Source organism: Ambystoma mexicanum, chromosome 11 (genome assembly GCF_040938575.1).
Source record: "Ambystoma mexicanum isolate Mex_15411 chromosome 11, UKY_AmexF1_1, whole genome shotgun sequence".
In the NCBI taxonomy this organism is placed as follows: Eukaryota; Metazoa; Chordata; class Amphibia; order Caudata; family Ambystomatidae; genus Ambystoma; species Ambystoma mexicanum.
In genome coordinates, this window is record NC_090934.1 from 1,319,900,441 (window position 1) to 1,319,918,308 (window position 17,868).

The 17,868-nt window shown below is 47.0% G+C and overlaps 1 protein-coding gene across 7 annotated transcripts in view; it reads right to left on the reverse strand.

Annotated features, from left to right (window-relative positions):
• The window catches only part of LOC138504370 (tropomodulin-2-like), a 462,370-nt gene that overhangs the window by 260,213 nt on the left and 184,289 nt on the right, over positions 1 to 17,868 (reverse strand). The gene's annotated exons all lie outside the window — the stretch shown is intronic.

Below are 17,868 nucleotides of genomic sequence, written 5' to 3' on the forward strand. Positions count from 1 at the left end.
ACATTACAATACATTACTGCTGTTGCCTTTGCCAACAAACAGTACTTTAAGTATGTTTTGAGATGTCATTGAAACATTTCCTCAAAAGGTGTACATTTCAAAAAAGCTATTTAAGACATACCTACCAAGGATCTGTGTTTTCAAATTTGTTTGAGACTTTTGAATGTTTTACGAAAATAAAGCAAATACGCCTCTTCATGCATGTCCTTCCTTGCATTTATGATAGCGCAGAGTTTTTTCCTGTTGTTTTGAGGTGTGTGCTGGCCTAAATTGGGAACACCCAGCATAGACATGTTGCTACAGAGGCATATTTTGGGTACAACCAGCATGACAATGTGTTACATCAGTGACAGTGCTGTCTTACACTGTGGACACATTGATCATTAAAATGTGTTGTGTTGTAAAATGTTCTTTTCTGCTGTTGGTGACATGGAATTTTCATGTTCCCCTTTAGAACTGATTGTACATTTATGGCTTTTTGGTCACCTTTTCTGCTGTAAAATGCACCATTTCAACCCCATATTTGAAAAAAAATTCTTGGGGGGGAACCCCCCAAACCCTCCCTAGAACCTTGTAGCTCCCTCGCTACGCTCGGTCGCCCCCACTATTTCAGAAAAATATTAACACATAGACACTGAAAGAAATCACAAGCAACTAACCTTTGATCACTGCCCATGACACCAAAAGCTATCCTTGGGACTGCATGGTCATCACTGCCTGTGATGCTATTGTGTCAAAGGTCACACAATATCGCTTTTTAATATACTGCTTTGGGTGAGGTTGTTGACTTTTGGCTCGCCGGCCCACTGGGTGACAAAAAGTTAATGCTTCGGCCCCACATTCAAAAAGGTTGGACAAGCCTGACCTACAGCACTTTAAGGCCACACGAATGGGAATAGGCTCTATACCAATGCCAAATTACATTACAATACATTACTGCTGTTGCCTTTGCCAACAAACAGTACTTTAAGTATGTTTTGAGATGTCATTGAAACATTTCCTCAAAAGGTGTACATTTCAAAAAAGCTATTTAAGACATACCTACCAAGGATCTGTGTTTTCAAATTTGTTTGAGACTTTTGAATGTTTTACGAAAATAAAGCAAATACGCCTCTTCATGCATGTCCTTCCTTGCATTTATGATAGCGCAGAGTTTTTTCCTGTTGTTTTGAGGTGTGTGGTTCAACTAACTTCGCTATTACACTAGTAACTGAAGCTCAGTGGTATAATTTGATTTGCTGGGGTTCACTCACTGTCAATGGGGAACTGAGAGTTGTTTGCAGGCCACCCGATTCCTTCTCAGCTACCAGACTCAACGCTGACTTACCAGCAGTACGTTGGCTCCATAACTCAAATTAGTACTACACTGCAAGAGTGGCAGCTGATGTTGCAGGACAAGGTGGCAGTGCAGTCCAACCACATGAACATGGTACCCCAACATTTCCTATCACACCCATCAAGCCCTCAATCTTTCACTGATTTGCCCTCCCACTGGATCATCCTAGTTTACCACGCCAAGGGACCACATTCCAGAAATGTCCGCTGTTGCGCACATGGTGCATAATGCTGTTAGCCTTGTTGGAGCTGCCATTAGGTTTTACAGAAACATCCCTTGAGCTTCTTTTTGTATGTTTTTTTTTATTTTTTATTATGGTACGTTGTGTCATACTTGTTGATCCGTTTTTATCCTGGTGAGTTGAATAGCCAAGTTATTAACCATTTCCGGAAGGTTGGGTGATCTTCCTTCTTCGGAATCGAGTTCCATAATCTGGCTATGAGAATGGAGAAGGCAGTTCCTCTGGGTTTAGTTTTCTTGCAGTGTCTTGTTTCTATTTGGAGGTCGGTGCTAGATCTTAAGGTGCTTCTGGGTATGTATCAGGTGATGTCTGTGCTGGAAAGGTTGCAAGAAATGGAGGTGCAGCCACAGCAATGCGCGATTCCAGGGAGTCGGAGCTCCTAAGTGCACTGTTGTTTCAACCAGACCAATGACCGCCTTCATGTGGGCTGATAGACTCAAAAGACCGGCAACTTTGGATTCTTTGCACGCACATTATTGTGCTTGGACACTGATGTGTATAGCGGCTTATAAATGATTTTCTGCCTGCTTTCACAGGAGTGTTATATTTTTTAATCGGCTTACTGTGAAATATATTTAAACAGAACAAACACTGTCTTGCGTGCTGTTCAGAAGTGATGCTGCGATAATGCAATTCTAGACATCTCCGTAGAGTACATTTCGGCGCTAAAATCATCAAATGTGGCCCCATTCAAAGGGAGGGTGGTGCAAAAATGGAACTTCGCCTGAGTCAGAACAGATCCTTGCACCACCCAAGGGCTGTTTCCATCTTTTCTGACAAACAAGCACAATAATAAATAAATAGTTTTTTTCATTCACATTGGAGGCTTAGAAAATGTGTGTCTTGTGGAAAGCCCTGGGTGTGGAAATTCTTGTGCACATGTTTTGCAGGCTAATAAAAGCCACATGGCTGTGTTGAAGTAAACAGACCACAAGCAAGCAGAACTCCTCACCACGACCTGGACAGGCTCACAGTGTGACTCCATCACATTGCAAGGCACATTTATAACTGAAACTGACACTGAATCATAACCCCACCAAGGTATGTGAGGTGGCAGTGAAAATGTAATTTTGCTTTCATCTATTTACTTAACAGGTAGCAATATAAAATATTCCTATTGCCCATGGACTTGAAAAGTGAAGTACTGGTTTATTAATTAATGTATATACACGAGGAATAATGATCTTTTGATCATCACAAAAGAACGTGCAATAGATATGGAAGCAATGAGCTTCTTACAATGGGGTGAGTTTGATGGACATTCTGACCAGGTTGTGGAGGGGAGTAAATGGAACAGTCACCGGGGACAGTACATACAGGGACATGCATAGATTAAGGACAACCAGCATTGGACATTTTTAAGTGCAGGTAGCGGTACAGCCAGATGTGCTCGAGACGCAACCCCATGATGGGTGAAGTGCTAGAGGGGAGGCAGAGAAAGTGACAGGCCGAGGCAAGTTAGAGGCGAGAGAAAAATGTTAGCTAGCAGGCAGACGATAGGTAGGTTAAGAGGGTAACTCTGTGGCGAAGAAGTAGGCTTTTATGATATGATATGATATGATATGATATGATATGATATGGCATTCATAACGCGCCTTTAGTTTGGTTTTTAGCAAACCAGTGTGGACTGTTTCTCAGATGTCCGGGGAAGAGAATTCCATGCAAGTGGAGCAGGAAGAGAGAAAGATTAGAAGATTAGAAGCAAGAGGAAGCACAGAGAGGGTGAGGAGCCACAATCCTATCCCATACCAAGTTGTCAGAGACAGAATTCAATAATGTGAACGGAAAATGGCAACAATGAAAATGGTGACATCTTGAACTGGAAGTAAAGAAGATGTCGATTTCTGGGAATGGGAAAAATGTCTGGAAGATTTTGTCATAGTCCTTTTTTCAGATCTTTCTTTGTCGCTCAACAAACTTTAGATACTTTAACCAAACTGGGTGCGATCCACATAACCTGTTTGTGAAGTGTACACATCAGTTAAGGAATATTAAGACAGCATAACCAATTAATAAGTCATTAATTAGATAAAAATAAGGAGTGACTAACCTTGTTCCTGCATATATTCAGAATGCCAGAAGGCAGTTTTCCACATTTAGTAAAAATCTCCTTCGAATGTGAAACACTTGGGGATTTCATACTACGATTCCCAGAAAGCAGCATTTCACATTTAGCTTTATTTTCCTTGAACACCAATCTGAGGGATAACATCTAAACGTTATTGGTCTCTGTCTGAGCGGTGTTTGTAAAGCACAACATTTGCCATTTCCGTGGCTTTTTGGCTCTGGAGCCGAGAGGTGGCTTTGTCTGGGTTGAGTTGCCCGCCTGCTGGGAGGTAACAGCTGTGCCCCAACCTCTGTACCTTAGAGTTTGATGTTATAATGATGTATGTCTTCAGCTCTCCGGTGGTCCGACTTTAATGCCTTCGGCAATGCCTGGTTTATAAAGATGGCGTGGTAGGTTTCCACCTTTCCAAGTTTAGGCAATTCTAGTGCTAAAAGACATTTATTTATTTTTATCCAAAAGCCTAAAACTGAGATCCATGTTTAACAACGAATATGAGCTATCCTTCTTCCCACATATTCAAAGAGTTAAGCATAATGTACCTCCCTGGGTCCCACTATTTTGTACAGTATTGGTTTTGGAGGCAGCTTTTGGCTGTTTCACAGAACCTCCATGGCTCTGTTTGCGCAAGCAGCTAAAACAGAAACAAACACAGCTAATCATGTTACTGCCTGCTTTTCCCTGCACCAAAACAACTTAATTAATGGCAGATTCGAAGTAAACCGCACATGAAAATGTTGGGAAATACTGCACAAGAGTAATGTTTAAATCACAGAGATAGCAGCTGAAGGCCAGAGGAGGAAGAGGGTTGGGCACTCAAAAGCGGCTGGCATACATTTCCACTTTACCTACCTTTCCCATTGTCTGTCCAGGAGCAGCTCCTTCTTGACACACGAGTCGGGAGGTATCCCGGCAGTAATACCGCCAGCACAAATATCGTTACCGCTACTCTGTCTGGAGCTATTAGCGCCAGGTCACGAGTAGCGGTTGGGCAGTTATTGCCCATTCCCCATTGGGGGGTTTGGTGGCACTATTACCGCTGGCCTTAGGTGCTACCCACCACATAAGTGCCAACCCTCTCGATTTATGCAGGAGACTCGCGATTTTTCAATGAAAAATATCGTTATTTTCCTTCTCCCCCCTAAAATAAATATAACCCAATGCATTCCTATGGGAACATTAAGTTCTCCCGAGTTCTCTGACGAAATCTCCCTCCCAGGTGCTTCAGAATGTTGGCATGTATGCCACCGATTGTTTTGAAAAATAAGAAACTGCAATTTGCATTAGCGGGAGCATTTTTTCATGTTTGGCGGGCCTGTGTTTTGTCCCTGTTCCACCCTGCCCTGAACAGCCCAAACTGCACGGCCTGCTATGGGAAAAGAAGGTGGGGCTCTCAAACGGCCCTTTCAAGAGTGTGGGGGGTTGCCTAAGAGCCTGGGTAAACGAATTTGACAAAAACTCGAATCACCGACATTTACATGTGATTGCGGGTGGACGGAATCACGACGCCCATTGACGATTCCAGCAGAAAAAATGCATCCAGGAGACCGAAGGGGAGAGCAGGGTGCGCTCACTCTCAGTGGAGTAACTTTGCTGAAAATGCTGGGGGGACATGACATATAAAGAAAAGGTGCCCCAGTCAAATGAATGGGGACAAAATGGTGTGCCTTGAAAGTTGGGGGGGACCAACACCCCTGCCCCCCCCCTAAAATTACACCATGCACACTCAGTGCACCAATTAAAAATAATAAAAAACAACAATGAGGTTCAATTAAAAAAATAAAACATGCCCTTCTCTCTTGTTAGGGTCTGTCCAGTCCCCCCACAGGGCAGTCAGACATGTTTTCTTTACTTAAAACCATGCTGACCCACGCTAGACATAGAGAAAATACTATTTCTACCAGCAGTCGAATGGATTGGAATGAATACACCAGAAGTTCGTATTGGTATTCAGTAGACCCAAGGAGCCTATGAGTCTTCGCGGACTGACCCACATTTTACGGAGGAGACATGCGTAACTTTTTGTGAAGTTCATCCAGGAGAACTGCCCGAACGATAGGATCCAGAAAAGTGTAGAAGATTATCCATTCCAACTAAAGTAGAACTTCTCAACAGTGGTGACAGTACAGCTAAATCTGCCTCTAACAGCAGTAACAACACAGCTACATCTGTTTCTAGCAGTGGCAGATATGCTGTGCAAGCTTCTTGAATCTGCACTAGTCATTAGCCGTCCATGAGATGGGCCACCCCAGCGGCGGCACAGGAGACTGGAAAGAAAAAGGGGATCCAGCAATCAAGATGAGTTCATATATTAGTTCAAATTTGAGATAGAAATTTTAAAAAGTTTTAGAAAAATCTGACTCAAAACGAGAAGGGCACACATACTTCATAAAATATTCCGGTTCCAATTTCTATTCCTTTCTGTCAACAGCTCCCCCATGTTGTGCTCAGTTACTTGCTCCACAGCATTTTGCTCCAAAGCAAGTCTATTTTCTTCATGAAGGTACTAAGATATGAACTACACTGAAAGTGTGAAATTACTTTGATCTGTCAATATTTGCTGATATCGATCTGTGTGTGAATTGTTGCTGAATGCTGTGATGGAGGACTGTGAAGAAAGATTATGATGAAGAATTGTGATGAAGGTAATGAACTGGGATAAAGGGGAAGGACTGTGATGAAGGAGAGCTATGATGAAAGAGGAAAGCTACGATGAAGCAATGAAGGAGATAAAGTAGGACTGTGATGAAAGGCTATGAAGGAAGAAAAAGACGAAGGAGAAGGGCTGAGAGTAAGGAGAAGGACTGTGATGAAAGATAGGACTGTAGCGAAAGACACTGATAAAGGTGAAGAACTGTTGTGAAGAATTTTGTTGAAAGAAAAGTACACCCATGAAAGTGAGGGACTATGATGAGGAACAACTGTGATGAAGAGGAAGTTCTGTAACGAAGCAGAATGTGACGAACGGCTCTGATGAATGATTGACAAAGGAGAATTACTGTGATGAGGAGAGGCTGCTATGAGAGAGAAGGATCAATGAAGGATGAGGATTGGGACAAAGATTAATAAATGTGTTGAAAGGCATGTAGGAGAAGGACTGTGATGAAGCAGATCAACTGGCAAAGGAGAAGAAATAGGATGAAGGAGTGAGTCGAAGCAGAAGTGCTTTGGTGAAGAAGAAGGAGTGGGAGACCGTCAAGGACTATGATGAAGTTCTGGGATGAAAGACAATGATTGTGATGAAAGAGAAGGCCTGTAGAGCAAGAGAAAGACCGCGATGAAGGAAGCCTGTGAGAGAGAAGATGGAAGGATTGTGATGAAAGACTGGTAGAGGAGAAGGGCTATATTGAAGTCCTGTGATGAAGGAGAAGGTCTCTGACAAAGGAGGGCTTTTATGAATGACTCTGACAAAGGAGACATGCTGTGATGAAGGAGAAGAACTGAGAAGGAGAAGGGATGTGACAAAGGAGAAGCACTGTAAAAAAGAACTATGATAAAGGAGGAGGACTGTGTTGAAGGAGGACTGTATTGAAGGAGTAGGACTATTATGAAGGAGAAGGACCATGATGAAAGGAGAAGGACTATAATGAAGGAGAGTAATAAAGGAGATTGTCTGTGATGAAGGGCTGTGATGTGAGAAACGGACTGCGGCAAAGGTGAAGGACTGTGTCAAAGAAAGACTGTGCTGAAAAAGGACTGTGATGGAGAAGTACTGCAATCAGAGACATCTTTATGGTTGTGCAAAGGGGGCGGGTGCCCCGCGCCCCCATCCTCCCCATCCTGGGAGGGGGTCCCCACCTGTTGTCCAACTTGGGGGGAGGGTGGCAAGTGGAACTTGAGGGGGGAGTCTGGTGCCCAGCCTGGAAGGAGAAGCTGGCTAGGGCAGAAAACATAGCTTATTGAAATAGAAAAAGACTTTTTTTAAATGTGCAAATGTCACATTTACACAGAAAATAAAGTATTTCTATGGAGTGGATGGGCGGGCCTGGGAAGAAGATGCAGCTGAGCTGGTGAGCCGAAGCCTGCAGGTACACATTATTAAAAAACATTATTAAAAAAAAGAGTCAGGTCACACTCTCAATGCCCCCCCTCCCTGCCCGCCGCCCCACACACCAAGCAACCAATCAAGTGCTGGGGCCGGGGCACAAGTTCACTGCTGGTGGTGTGGAAGCAGCCGCCGGGTGCTAGTGCGGCTACCGGAATGATGATAAAAACAACAACAATGTTGATGGAGGGGTAGAGGGTGTGTGGTGGGCCAGCCAGCTTGTGTTGTGCATGGCTGAGGTTCTGCTCGGCCCCTGCTGAACTGGTGCTGCCCGGCCTCCTCGCATAGCAACCAATGCTTGATGCCCCTTTCAGTAGTCAATCAGCCGACCTGGACCCTGGTTTAATTTCCAGTCTCCGCCAGTCTGTGGCTGCCTTAATCCAGAGAGAAGAGGACTATGTGTGGTGTGAGCCATCGAGACACGAGCCCAGAAGGAGGGTTCCTAGGCTTCAGGTACTTGCGTGTTTTGGTGTTTGCAACTTTTCATTTTGTTGAAACGTCAATTGATTTTGAAAAAATAAATAGCTTGTCGGTTTAGTCTGTGCAGCTCCTGTCTGTGTCCCTTTAAGGTCCTGCTATAATTAAAGAAGTTTAACCTAAAGGCGTGGTCCAACAGCATCAACGGCCTAAGGTAGGCATTAAACAATATAGGTGAAAGGGCTAATGATCCTTGAAGCACTCCATCCATTTTGTACTTAAGTAGGTTCAGGGGCAAACTAATCCTTGACGTAGATTGGACAAGGAGGCGAATCAGTTCAATGCAGAGCCCACTGTCCTCAACACCAGTGTTTATCATCTGAGCAATCAGGACTGAGTCGTGACCATGTCATAGGCCACCCACATTGTTTTTTCGTTTTCTAGCATCTAGCTATAGTGTAGTCCTCCAAGTAGAGCCTACCATGTACTGGGTTTTCATGCACTTGTAGTGAGTTGAGTTGTGTTTGAAGGGAGAAAGTCAGAGAAGCGCCTTCACACAAATTCAAATGCTCTGGTAGGTGCCCCCCTCTATTGGGTTATACTCCCCATGCGCTTCAGGAACATAGCCTTCACCACATCACCCTCGACCGCACGGCTCAGTGCGCATTATCTCCTAGATAGGGTCTAATATCACACGTATGTCACACCACTGCCATCCACATCCTGACCCTACTCGGGTAGCCGATAAACCCACAGCACCAAGCGTGACCGTCAATGCATGGGTCTGGGCCTGACTTTTAATTGTGGGACTTGTGCTGGCTCAGTGTCCCATGTCTGTGATTTATTGCTCTAGTCCCTGCTCTCTGACACTCGCAGAGGTTGCCCCATCCACACCTCACTTTTTTTAAGCTAATGTAACTCCAGCAAGTGCTTGGCGTGTTTTTTGGCGGTTCCGTAGCATGTGACAGCAAGGGGGCTCTTTTCAAGTTTGTGCAGTGTACCATAAACTCGTTGCAGTGTATAGGTCCTGTTCTTGTCTCCAGCGCAATGAATGGCTCTTAGCAGCGTTGTCATTGCAGCTCTCTATATTTCAATGTTTTGGTCTGGTGTGCTATGTGTTCTGAGTCCCGACTATGCCGAATATTACGATTAGCTTCCGGGAGAGTATGATCTGGGAATGTTTGTTTTAAGCTCTGGCATCCCAGCGACTCAAGGCTTTATTTTGGGCACACAGACTGGGTGCAAGTTGTCAGGGAGCCTGATGTTTACCTGATGATTAAACTTGCATTGCTCTAAATGACAGTAAAATGTCCTTTCATCGTGGGGTGTTTTTTTCGCAGGGTATTTTTCCGCAAATTTTTTGCAGATAAAACTCATCGAATTTTTTTGGGGTGGGTTAGAAAAATATATAAATTGGGTGTGGGTGTTCGGGAATACATAAACAATTAAATGGGATGGGGGTTTGAGGTGTGGACCCCCCCCCAAAAATAAAAAATATTGAAAATTGAGGAGCTTAAAAAAAAAAATCAGCAGTAAAAAACCAGGCGAAAAAACATCTCGCGATTAAATGACATGGAACCTAAACAACAAGGGTTAGTGAGCAGAACAGGGACAGGAAGCCAAGCGCACCGGTATGCAGGCTATATAATGCAATATTCATGCCTACACTCCTTTCAAACCCCCCCCTCAAAGTTCCCCAATAAATATGTGACAGTGGGACCAGCACTGAATGTTTCGGTACACAGCTAGCCCTTGTTCTAAAGCTGTCGTTTTTTTTTGCGTGGTTGTGATTGGCTGGCAGGGTAGTAGGATTTCCTTCTCCCAGGCAATGTCCAGAGGAATGAGGTAAAGCCTGGGCAGCTGTTAGAACTGAGAGCATTCTAGCGATTTTGTGAGCTAAAGCTAATAAGTAGGTTGTCATATGTATGTGAGTTCTAACCGGAATGAGGGAGTGTTGCAAAAAGGTCTGCAATGCATATCACCTCATTTGAGTTTAAATCCTCTCCGAAATACATTTTTATAAAATATGTACAGTGGGTCAACCGGCCTGCTGCAGAGAATCGTGTATATCCCTTGGTTTCCAGATAATATTGGCACACGGTAGGTGTTTTTGTGTGAAAGTTGGACAGTTGGAAGAATTACTTTACTATGCAGCTAGTAGTTTTGACCACTGTTGGTGAACAGATATTCTTTGAAATTAAGAATTTGCAATACATTTGACCAAAAATCCTTCTCCTTGGGTACTACCAGGCTCGGACTAGCCTACAGGGCAATAGGCCCATGGCTGAACCAAAAACACAAAATGCTGGTATAGGCCTGTTTTTTTGGGCCACTTTTTTGGCCAATTTGGGCCAATTTGATGAGTTAATTCACTCTGTGGCTAGTAGTTTTGAACAGTGTTACTGGGTCAGTATTCTTTAAAATGCACAATTTGCATCACACCCCCCCCCCTTAGTTACAATTCAAACAGTGTCACAAAAGGAATGAATAGCCATTTGCAACTGTGGCCCACTTTTTCATTGGTGCCCGAGACAATTGTATGGCCCAGTCTGACCCTGGGTAATATGCTGGGATAGCAATGTAATTCGCGACACTGCACCACTTTTAATTTGTGCCAAAGTCACTTTTATGATCGGATAGAGTGCTATTGCTGAATACTCAATATGTGCCCAGCTAGACCAAATTTCTTTTCGTTGGTTGCCGCTGTTTAATAATGGCAGAGGTGTTGAGGTACATCAGAGGTTTCAGTTTGGATGGCTATGTGTACTGGTAGACCAGAATGGCATAGCCATAGCTGCATTCTATGGTTCATGGATAGGTGGCGTGCCTGTGGCCAGTGTCCACAGACGTGGTGTAACGTATACGTACTATGTGACTGGATGGAATTTGACTCCAGTGTTCTTTTTTCTTGGTCCTATGCGGTTCGCTCGACTCGCTATTCGTGGTCTCCCTGGAATGAATGTCTGAGCAGTGGGAGAGGGGCCTAGAGGGCAGGTGTGCGGGGAGGATGATAGGGGATTAGGGAAGGACAATATGGGGATGATAGTTTGCTACGAGTGCCTCTGCGGAATCTTCTGCCATCCGCAGGGTATTGGTGTGTTTCTCGGGAGGACGAACGTTTATTACAGTGTGCCTCTGCGAATGCTACCGGCATCCGTTGGGTATTGGTGGGTAGGATTGTTGTTGTGTATGGGGAGGACGATAGTTTGTCACGGTGTGCCGCTGCGGACGCTGCCGGCATTCGTGCAGTATTGGTGGATAGGAATGTTGCTGTGTTTGGGTCAGCGATAGAGTTTAGAGAGGGGGAGAGTTTCAATAGGAGGGAGAGAGATGCAAGGTTTTGAGGGCCTTTCTGAATGCAAGGTGATTGTCAGTATTGGGAATGTGTAGGAATAGGGAATTCCAGATGATCAGCACTTGGATGGAGAATGAGGATCCGCCCCAGTCTGGAGGAGTTGTAAAGTGGGACCACTAGGAGAGATGCTGTGCAGGATCTGAGACTCCTTGAGGGGTGGTAGCAAGTAATTTTGTCTTGAAGGAATTCCAGGCCAGTGTTGTGGGTAATGCACACGGCTTTAAAGGTAGTGCGTCGACCAATAGGGAGCCGATGGAGGACACTTAGTGTAGTATTGATGTGTTCTCTGGGAGGTAGGTAAATGAGCAGGCGGGCTGCAGCGTTTTGGATTCTTTGCAGTTTCTTCAGTTGAAACACTGGTGTGCATAAGCGGGAGATGATGGCGGAGCAACAGTGAGGAAAGGTGAGGTAAGGAAAGATACGCCTGAGGATTCGTAGATGGAAGAAACAGGTTTTGGATACAGAGTTGATGTGTTGGGAGAGGGATAAGTCTGTGTCCAGTGTCCCTTTGTGAAAAACAGAGTGAACATTTCTTTAATATAGAGCATCCTCTGTGGGGAGCAGGTCACAGAGCTGTGTAATGTTTATAGTTTGTTACCAACTTAATAATCAATTCAAAGCCTAGATGTTTATCTATTGAATTTGACTCGAGGTATGTAATCCCATTTTGCAGATTGGGAGGGGACATATGTTTCGGGGTGTAGGCGGGTTTCGGGGGGCATGGGTTTCGGGGGTAGGAGGAGGGACATGGAGTTCAGGGGGGCCCAAGGCTGTATGTGCCCCGGGCCTCAAAAACTGTTGAGATGGCCCTGACTGTGATAATGGAGGACTATGATGAAGAAGGACCCTAATGACGGAGGACTATGTCAAAGGAGAAAGAATGACAGCCATGAAGGACCGACCAAGGAGAGGGTCTGTGACGAACGAAGACTTTGATGAATGACTCTGGCAAAGGAGAAAGGCTGTAATGATGTACTGTGATGAAGGGGAAGGATTGTGAAGAAAGAGAAGCAGAGCAGAAGGACTGTGATTAAGGGCTGTGATGAAGGAGATGGTCTGTGATAAAGGAGAAGTACTGTAAAAAATAACTGTGAAAAAGGACAGTGGGCCTCATTACAAGGTTGCCGGTCCGGTAATAATGATACCGGTAATGGAACACCGGCATTGTTTACTGGACGGGTGCATTATGAGCCTCAATGCCGGTGCTACCGGCATCTGCAGGGACCCGTTGTGACCAGGTAGCACCTACCCCGAATGGGTGCGGGCACGCGGCAGCCATGTCAGTAACACTGGCATGCCGTAAATAAGTGCACATTATGAGGTTCACGGACATGCACTTACCGGCATCCAGATGGCGGTAAGAACGGGTACCATGATGCCGTTAACACCGGCATCACGGGGCAGCCGTTAATAGCAATCTGCTGTGTTGGAACCTGCAACAGGTGCACACAATCAGCACAGGTGGAGGCAATGGAGTCTGGGACAGCACAAAAGGAGCACCCACACACACCACACCCCTTCCAAACCCAAAATGCTACCATTAGCAGTTGCAATTCTGGGGCTGGAGGACATGCCTGCACTGCTACTACTCCAGCAGGCATTGCACCAGGGAATGTAACAGAGGTAAAGGAGGAGAGGCAGGGTGAAACAGGGCCAGCACATACCACCAGGACAGGAAGTTGTACCCCGCAGACAGCCACCAATACGTCGCCTAAGGGCCAGTCCATTTGACCTAACCCCTGCACAGATAGACACCCTGTACCGCCTGGACAGGGACACCATTTGCACAATAGTGGACCTCATCCATGAGGACCTGGTAAGTCTCATCAACATCCAGACAGGCCTCCCCCCTTTGCTGAAGGTAGTGTCTGTGCTGCACTTCCTTGCCACAGGCACCTACCAGCACACAGTGGGGCAGCTGCATGGCATCTCACAACCATGTTTCTCCCATGTGCTCAACCAGGTGCCAGATGCCCTCCTGAAACGTGGAAGGGACCACATATATTTACCACGGACTGTGGAGGAGGTGAATGCTACAAAAATAGCATACTATGCACTGGCAGGCATGCCAAACGTAATTGGTGCCATCAACTGCACCGTTGTGGAGATGGTAGTCCGGCATGCCGAGGAGGTAGTGAACCGCAACAGGATGCTCTACCATTCCCTGAATGTCCAGATAGTGTGCAATGCAAGGCAATTAATCACGCATTGCTGTGCAAGATTCCCGGAATCCATACATGATGCCATGTTGCTGCGCAACTTCACGCTTCCCCGCTACATGGCACGACGCACTGCACAACGTACCTGGCTGCTGGGTAAGTCCAACAACAGGGCAATGAGGGGCATTGCCTGGGGGAGGGCACAACCATAGGCAACCTGTCTACTGGCTAGGGTATGAGGGGTGTTGCCTGGGGGGGCACAAGCATAGGCAACCTGTCTGCTGGCTGGGGTATGAGGAGTGTTACCTGGGGGGCACAAGCATAGGCAACCTGTCTGCTGGCTGGGGTATGAGGAGTGTTACCTGGGGGGCACAAGCATAGGCAACCTGTTTGCTGGCTGGGGTATGAGGGGTGTTGCTTGGGGAGGTTACAAGCATAGGCAACCTGTCTGCTGGCTGGGGTATGAGGGGTGGTGCCTGGGGGAGGGGGGACACAGCGACCTGGGAGGCAAAACTGTGACCCCAATCATCTCAACAGAATGTTCGACACAGCCAATGGATGTAGATGTGGCATGCCTACACAGCTGTGCGTAAATGTAAGCAACATACGCAGCGCCCAACCCAGCACATGCAACTTGAACAACATCGGACATGATCCACGGTACCACGATGCACCACCCTGCAGGCACAATGCCTGAAATACATGAGCAGAGCAAAGTCCATCACGGGACATGCAGCCATGCCTGGGGCAAATCCAACTACCACACATGGAAATCTCTTTAACTGCACCCACCCCACAGGTATACCGAAGACCAGTAAACCGGCCCAGGCATCTCAAGGAACACTTACAATTGCAATGATGCAAGCAAGGAAACTCATGTAATCACTGATCAGTTACCACCACTAACATATGAGCGAGTGGCACAGGACCCATCCACAGTACCTCTGCTCCACCATGCCAGTACACACCCAGCCCCCTCACAAAAATGTTTGCCGTCACTGGCGGACCATACCACCATTGCCATTGGGCCTTGGTCATAAGGGGGAAAGCAGTGATGGAGAAGTACATGGTAACATCAAGTAGTCGTGAACATGATTAGCAAACCACAGTGTATCATGAAGCACATCAGGCAAACATGTCATGATGCATTCCACATGTATAGTTCAAATTTCAAATTTAACACACTCATCAGATGTCAGCAGATCATGGTCATTATCAACTCATTTGTGTGAGTGTTGTACCTGATGGAAAGTACTCTTAGACGTGAATGGCACACATACCCCCAAGCATGGGTCATCCCTTAGTACACTTACCTGGGTCTCACTATGAGGACATGTCAAGTGCAGTCATGATGAATTTGTGTCATGTGACCATGAACACTGTACAGGCATTGCACACAAGGGATGACAACAATGTTCACAAATACACTTTCCATTGCTCCTGTGCAGGGGATGCCGGGTATCCCCTGAAGCCGTGGCTCCTGACGCCCATCAGGCAACCAGTCAACAGGCACAAAGAGGACTACAACCGTGCACATGCATGCATTCATTTCCCGATTGAGCTGACTTTTGGCCTGTTGAAGGCCCGTTTTCGATGCCTCAGCAGGTCTGGTGGGGCACTCATTTACAGGCCTGAGAAGGTGGGCAAGATAGTATTGGCATGTGCCATTCTGTACAACATGTGCACCCACCACAACGTACCCTGCCCCTTGACACGGACCAGATTCCACGAGAAGATGTGGAGGATGATAGTGAAGAAGATGCATATCGACCACGGCACAATGTGAATGAAGGACGTGTTGTATGGCAAAGATTGATTGCACAATACTTTTGATGGACTGGGTGACACAAGGCACTCAGAATGGGGGACACTGAGTACTGGGCACTGTTCAGAAATAAATTGACACACACTCAAGAAGCAATGTCCAGTCATGTGTTTTTCTTATGCACACCAGGTGTATTAAATGATTGAAAACTATGTACAGTGAACAGGAACCAACATGGACCTCTACCCCTCAATATACAACAAACTACCCCAACAAACCCCAACATCCCCACACACCCAGGCCTCCCCACCCGCCTCCCACCAACATCCCCACACACCCACACCCCCCACCCCCTTTCGCCCAACATCCCCACACACCGACGCCCCCACCCCGCTCCCCGCAACATCCCCACACATCCACACCCCCCATCCCCTGCACCCAGTTCAAGTTCAACTGTATCAGGCTACTGACGCCCCCTTTTAGGTGCGGGGCGTTGTTCTTCTGGCTGGCACATACTGCACAGCGACCTCCACACCGGGCTTGTCTGTGTAGAACTCGCCAGGGTTGAGCTGGTCGATGGTGGGGGTTGTGGGTCGGCCTGTGCCTCACGGTGTTGGGCCATGGTGGCAACCAACTGGGTGACTGCCTGTGTCAATGCTGCCATGTCCTCATGCACCTGCCGGGCCACAAGGTAGACAGCACAGCTAATTGTCCTGGTGTTGTCTTGCACGGCCAGGCGTGTGGCTTCCCCATCTGCGACGTATTGTTTAACCATATCATGCATGGCCTGCTGCCACTCCTCCATGCGGGTCAACCGCCCTTCCAAGTCCCGGATGGATTCTGCAGCTGGTAGTTGCACGGGAGGTGGTGGTGTCTGTGTGTTTCCGGGGATGCGTGCTACCACAAGCATGTTTTCCGTAGAGCTGCGTCCATCAGAGCCATGTTCAGAGGAGAACACTGATGTAGATGGCATGGTAGGGGTGTGTGGCATTTCCTCAGACATGCAAAAGCCTGCGGTGACCGCCTCCTCCAGTTCTTCATCCTCCTCCTCCACGTTATGTTGTGCAGATTGTGCCGCCTCACTGAGGTCATTCGTGGCCATCGACTGTGTCCCCTCGACATCACTGCCCACTCGTGATCCCTCCTCATCCACCTGAGGTGTATGCTGTGGTGCAGGAGTTTTTCTTGATGTCACCTTGGTGGCAGGTGTGCCCTTTGGCATGGGTGCCTTGATGGCACCAGTGTGTTGTTGCTGGGGCTCCAGGATAGGTGTTGGAGCTAGGTGCTCATCTGCTTCTCCAGCCTGTGCGCCCTGTTGGCTGGGGGGCTGTGGCTTGGGAACGGTGGTATGCCTGTGGCCAGCCCTTAATGTCGACGGCCCCTCTGCTCAGGCGTGATGTTGGCTTTTTAGGTGTTGCGGTGTGTTCATCCTCGCTGTCTGATCCAGTACCTGTGGAAGACAGAGAGGCACGGCATCAATCATGGGTGAATGTACATCCTATATACATTGATGCTAGTACATTTAGAGTCCTGTGCATTGTCATGTACATGTTGGAGGGGTGGCCATGGTGCTTACAGGAGTTGGGGGGGTGCAGTGTTTGGGCATCCTTCTGATGCAGCCATGATGGGCATGGTGTCTGTTGGGTGGCCGACAGGTGTATCGTCATTTGCATGTTCTGGCCATGCCTCAGGGGCTGTGTGCCATGTGGTGTCTAGATGTGGGTCCGATGTGCTTGCATAATGTATGTTGTTGCATTGGTGTTTACACTTCATGCATGGTCACGGTGGGTGTGCCAAGTGTGCAATCGGCAGTGGTGATGTGTGTATCATGCAATGGGATGGCACAGTGGTCAGGCCTGTATCTTTGTGGTGATGTATATCTGTGTGTGTGTATGCAGATGGTGCTTGTCTTTGCAAATGGAGACTCATGTGGTTTGTGACAGTGGGATTAGTTGTGTGTTTTCATGGCAGGGATGTTGCGCCTTTGTAGGGGCTGACTTTAGGTGGGAGGTGATGGCCCATGTATTTGATAACATCTACTTGCCATTTGGACTCCAACATTGTACTTGGGGTATTGGGTGTGTGTGGTGACTTGTATTATGCTAAGGGTCACTCACCGTCATCCACCGCTAATGGGACTCCCATCTCGGAATGGCCAACACCCTCAATGGCCTCCATATCTATTACGGAGTTGCAGGTTTTCTCCCACCATCCCAGCTTTATAGGCGATGATGCTCCACCACCTGTTGCCTGGGCCTGGCTATAGTTTGCCGACAGGATGTTGCGGACACGCAGCCGCAGATCGTCCCAACGTTTCCTGCAGTCTTTAACTGTGCTTGGGGATGTCCCCACTGCAGAGACCTTCTGTACGACCTCCTCCCAGGTGTTCTTTTTTTCTTATTTGTGCCGCACGGCGCAGTTCTGCGCAGAACATGACATCTGCATGCTGGACTAGAGTGTCGGCCAGCATGTTGAGTTCCTCATC